Raw genomic sequence first — 6,447 nt, 5'->3', positions numbered from 1 at the left:
CTGTAGACTTTGCAGAATTAGTTCAGAAAAGTCACTAAACAAATAAATAATCGACATTTTTAGGGAAATTAAGGAAGACCTAAAAAATGGAAAGACCTTCCATGTTGATGAATTGGAAGATTTAATATTGTTAAATTTCCCTAACTTACCTACAGGTTCATTGCAATCCATATCAAAATCCTAGGAGTCTTTTTTAAGAAATTGACAAACTGATTCTAAAGTTTAGACAGGAAGGCAAAGGACACAAACATAATTCAACACAAACATAACACAAAATCAATTTTTTTTTTTTTTTTTGCGGTACGCGGGCCTCTCACTGTTGTGACCTCTCCTGTTGCGGAGCACAGGCTCCGGACGCGCAGGCTCAGCAGCCATGGCTCACGGGCCCAGCCGCTCCGTGGCATGTGGGATCTTCCCGGACCGGGGCACGAACCCGTGTCCCCTGCATCGGCAGGCAGACTCTCAACCACTGCACCACCAGGGAAGCCCAGTGAAATCAATTTTAAAAAAAGAACAAAGTTGAAGAATTCATACTTCCTGATTTCAAAAGTTACTACAGACTTAACAGTAATCAACATAGCATACTTCTGGCATAAGGATAGACATATAGATCAACAGAAGAGAAATTAAAATCCAGAATAAATTCTGGATATTTATGAGAAATTGATTTTAGACAAGGGTGCCAAAACAGTTCAATAGGGAAAATAGTCTTTTCAACAAATGGTTTGGGACAATTGGATGTCCCTTTACAAAAGAATGAAGTGGAACTTGTATCTCACACTTTATATAAAAATTAACTCAAAATGCATCAAAGGCCTAAATATAACTCTTAAAACCAGAGAAATTGTAAAAGAAAACATAAAAGTCCATCTATATGATTTTGAATATACAATAGATACTTACGTATGACACATAAAGCAGGAGAAACAAAAGTAAATAAATAGGTAAAACAGACTTCATCAACATAAAAACCTTGTGCTTTAAAGGACGCTATCAAGAACATGAAAATACAATCTACATAATGGGTGAAAACATTTTCAAATCTTATATTTGATGTAAGTCCAGTACCAGAATATTGCAATCTTAGAATGATGAGTAACCCAGTGGAAATTTGAGCAAAGCGTTTGAATAAGCATTTCTTCAAAGAAACATGCAAATGGCCAATAAACACAAGAGAAAATGCTAACTATAATTAGCCACTAGGGAAAAGCAAATCAAAACCACAATGAGGTACCACTTTACACCCACTGGGATGGCTACAGCAATAAACATATGAAACACAAGTGCTGAGGAGAATGTAGAGAAATTAAAACCCTCCATATATTATTGGTTACAATATAATTGGTACAGTTATTTGGAAAACAGTTCGGCAGTTCTACCAAATTAAATAGTTGCTACATGATCCAGCAATTCTACTACTAGCTACACTCCTCCCAAAATTGAAAATGCATGCTCAGGTGAAAATTTGTACATGAATATTCATAGCAGCATTATTCATTATAGCCAAAAGTTGAAGCAACTTAAATCCCATCAATTGATAAATAAACAAATTGTGGTATTTTCATGCAATGGGATATTATTTATCCGTAAAAAAGGAATTAAATACTAATACATGCTGTGACACGAATGAACCTTAAAAATATTATGCAAAGAAGCCAGACACAAAAGGCCACATATTGTATGACTGCGTTTATATTAAATGTCCAGAATCCACATAGAAAGTAGATTCATTTTGCCAGGGTCTGGGAGGAATGGTGAGTGGGGAGTGATTGAGAATAGGTGTTCTGTTTCTTTGGGGAGTGGTAGAGATGTTCTGAAATTAGAGAAAGGTGATGGTTGACCAGCTGTGAATATGCTAAAAACCACTGAATTTTATACTTTAATTAGTATATTTTATGAAAATTGAATTATGCTTAATTTAACAAAAATACTGGTGCCAGAAAGCCTGGCTCTGCCATTTAAGGTTCTGTGATATTGGCAACTATTCATCCTTTCTACCCCTAAAATTCTGCATCTGCAACATACCAGAACATTCCTTATAATATTGTTGTTAGGAATATATGAGATAATGTACATGCTTTTCACCATACAATAATTATGAAATACAATAGAATACAATAATTATGAATATTTATTGTCATTTTAATGTGTTCCATCCTTTCCACAACTGCATTACATGCATTAAGTAACGTTATACATGTAGTAACCTACTGAGGAAAGTGCTGTTATTAACCTCATTTAATGGATAGTAAAATGAGGGGCAGAGATTTTAAGAAAAGAGCCCAAGGTGACTCATGTGGGTGGAAGAACTAGGCTGTAAACTCAAGAAACCAAACCCCAGAATAAGAGCCCTCATTGCCACAATACTGATTCCATACACAATGGGCATTGCTTCCATGGAGAGGGTGAGGGGTTTTTTTCTTTAATTATTTTGTCACCACTCCTAGAGAGACACCAGACCAACGAAAAGTCTCTACCACTCTGTTTCCCCTAAAAGTGTTCTGATGTAGAAAGCACAATGACAAGGCTGATAAAGTAGATTTAGGGGGAAAAAAGGCAGATGCAAAAAAAGACATGTCAATTGCCATTTCATGACTTGAAGGATGATATTATTTTCATTTGCTGTCATCATAGTATGCTATAATAACATCAAATTAGGAGATATATCATCTTTGATGTTTAATAGCAGAACTGTGGGTAACTAAAGGGAACTGAAATTAAATATTTTATCACTCCATTTGGTTTTTAAAGTTGTATTCATTAAATTATTAAAATAACGTAGAAACTGAGTCAAAACCAATATGAATGAAATGTTTTAAAGAGAAAGAAGAGAACTATAAACTTCCAAAATATATTGCAGTTTTCTGAATCACAAACATGACAATAAATAAATAAATAAATAAAATTGATGAAAGAAAATTCTTACACAATGGAGTACCATCTGTTTGAAATTGTGTTATTATTTTTTAAAAGGTCAATAAATTTATCTCTAGAAATGATATCAATAATAGTACAGACATTGTGGAGACTAATATAAGCATAGTCATTCTTGAACGTGAATTTCTTTAATAATTTGCAAAGCATATTTCACATACTGGTGCAACTATCCTTTTTCTTAATTAGAATGTAATGAGATAAAAATTATTTTAGAAAAGCTATTTGTAATAAATCAAAGTCAAACTACTAAACATTTTAAATCTCAGTTTTCAAATCTCTAAATTAGTGTCAATCATACTTCTTTTTCAGGTTGTAAGAACAGCTAAAAATGAATTCACACATGGCAAATAGTAAGTATGAAACGGGCAATGTTTAAAAAAACATTTCTATATTATTATAATATCTCAAACAGTTTAAAGCATTAATTTTGCACCTCAATTTCATATATATATAATTATAAATAGTTTTATATTTTATATATATAATTATATATACAATTTGATAAACTAAAAACATACAAATGAACCAAACGTTCTTCTACCTTGAACTGAAACATTTAAATATACATTTAAATTAATTTGACTTTACAATATTTTTCCAATTCTACACTGATAATGTACAGAATAAAAGACTTTAAAAATAATAATTTAGTAATTTTACCAGCCATATAGGGTACCAAATGTATGCGTGGACCCAGAAGTAATGTTAGATGGGCAGATGTTTTACACTCACCTTTCACCTTTAGATGGAAAAAGTGAGAGTGTGTTCAGTAATGCAAAAGTTGTTTCTTTTAGATGAAAATATTTAACAATGTTGCAAATATACTTTGCATGGGTGCTCAAAAGTAATTCTTTCAATTCTGTATAAAATAAAAACATAATAAAAAAGAAATAAGAAATACATACTACTTAAAAGCCACAATTTATCTCAATAAGAAAATTTCATGAAACTACCTGAGAGCAACCTGAATTTTATGCCCATCTGGGAAATTTACAAAGTTGATTAAGATCAAAATCAAAAGAAAGCAAAAACAAAAACATGAATTTAAGCTGTTGATCAATAATACAGAAGCCAAATAATAATAATAATAATAACCAAAGTTGTAACAAGAAAATACCACTCATTTATGAAGGTTAATAACCACTAACCACTGAAAAAAATTACGAACATAAAATTTAATCACAAGGCTTATTGAAGTTATCCATGGGAAATCTGACCTACAACAGGTCACAACAAAGTCATTAAATTAAACAAAGTTTAATGAAGCTTACAGGACTTTAGATTCATAGCTGTAGGTATTATGTGTCAGTCAGGCATTTAGCACCTGTATTAGAATGACCCCTGAGCAGAAAGGGGGGCTCTAGATGGACAATGAATAAGGCAGTTCAGAAACTTCACATCCTAGGGACAATAGGAGACCAAAGTAAAACTACTTTATGTTTCACTGTAGGTGAAGAAACTAACCTTTGTAATCACCTGTTCTTTAAATTTCCTCAACAACTCAACTATGAATGACAGTCCTAGGATATAAGTCACCATTTTGGCAAAGTGTTTATGAAAAGGAGCACAGGTTGTTTATAAATCAACATTTTTAACAAACTATTTAAAAACTACAAACAGGGACATAGCCATTGGAAATGAGCCAGCACTTTTTTTTTCTTTAGCTGTCAGAGAAGGATGTGACTTAGGCAATTTTGTAGCTGCTGTGGTATCTTGAAGAATTTTTTCTTTTCTGACCAAACATACTGCAAGTATATGTTATCCCAGAGCCTCACTGGATTCACTGGAATCACTTTCTTAGCCATGAATAGATAAACATGCTCAATGGAGTTTGCAGTGCTAATTAAAAACTTTTGATTGGGTTATTTTGGGGTTTTGGCTATAGAGTTGTAGGGGTTTCTTAAATATTTTGGAACTTAACTTCTTATCAGATACATAGTTTGTAAATATTTTCTTCAATTCTGTAGGCTGCCCTTGTGTGATTTCTCTTATATGTAGCTGATACTGACAAGCCCTGTGCTCCTTGTTCCTAGCCATCTACAGACATCTCAGCTAAGCCTATCTCCCCAGCAATCCTTTCTGTGATGTTACTTTCAGGTTTTTGCCCCACTACTGCTGTGGGTTCTCAGTTGGATTCTTGAGCCCTCCCAAGGCTGTTTTCCTTCATGGAAAGCTGTCTAATTTTTCTTTTTCATGGGGAAATGAAGGCTGGTATCCCCCATTCTGTCATCTTGCTGACATTACTTCCTTGGGATATAAGGTCTATTGACATATTTATGATTTTGTTAGTTACAAGATTGTATATGTTTGTCACAACTCATAGAACTGTACATGTAGCAAGTTGGATTTTTTTATGTAAATTATTTCTCATTAAATTTAATTTATGAGGTCCCTTGAATTTTACATCAATATTTATGGAATTTCATTTATTTAACCATTCACTGAGGTCCTAAGTAGAAGTGATTTTTCTGACACAAGTAATAAAAGCTACATAAAACTTCATTGTATGATTGACAGAAGACTGCCGTGTAGTTGAATATGGTTTACTGGAGCAAAACAGATACATGCAAGGTTGCCAAAATGAGTATTCTCAAGACACATTGAAACTGATAGTGAAGTATCCTCACATAGAGAAAGATCAACTCAGATATCTTATTTTATATATAGCTGGGAAATTTTTCCTTTGATGGTGACCCATTTTCTACATGAACCATTAACTTTGCTAATTTCTCTGTATTGGGGTGAGAAAGCAGTACTCTCTTTGGTAACTATGATTTACTCCCAAATGCTTCAGTACAGGAAAATGTAGCATGTTAATTAATTTCATAAATGCACATAATGTATAATTGATTTTATGCCACTTTTATTTCTCTTTCTATGCAAAACTCACTAGAAGAGAATAAAATATGATGGGTTTTTAAAAATCGCTTTTTAAATGTTATATGACTTTTCCTTAAGAAAGAATTTTGAGGGCATGCTAAAACAGTATAACTGCAAATAGAGATTTCAAGAATTGTTTGATATTCCTTATGAAATAGTTGAAAATAATATTGGAGGTTAAAGAGGAGAAAAATAAAGATAATTAGATTAAAAACTCTATTTTATTACTATGATGATTACTTTTTGTCAGGTATTTTAATCATTATTTGTTGTTTGCATTTAGAAAATTTCTATCCTTGCTTTCTAGTCTCACCAGTATCATGGCCACAAGTATAAGCATCTCTGAGAATGTCCAAATTTTGATAATTTCCCTGCATTTATGATCTTTCATAATGACATGTGTTAGACCAATATGTCCTTGATGTTCTGTATATTTGTAAAATAGGTAGTAAGAGGAATTAGGATTTTTCTATTTTAGTGTCTGGTAACATTGCTTTCAGGACATTATCTATATACCTGTAGTCTACTTTGATGATCAAGAGTATTCAGTACTGATTATTTAAAATGTATATATCTTTTAGTAGGTAAGACCAATAAAATTGCTTTAGTAACAGGAAGAAATAATCAAAT

Source organism: Delphinapterus leucas, chromosome 18, assembly GCF_059928025.1.
Source record: "Delphinapterus leucas isolate spDelLeu-1000000601 "Yukka" chromosome 18, BTC_Dleu_Yukka2, whole genome shotgun sequence".
NCBI classification, from domain to species: Eukaryota; Metazoa; Chordata; class Mammalia; order Artiodactyla; family Monodontidae; genus Delphinapterus; species Delphinapterus leucas.
The sequence above is the reverse complement of the archived record's forward strand: the minus strand, read 5'-3'. Positions refer to the sequence as shown.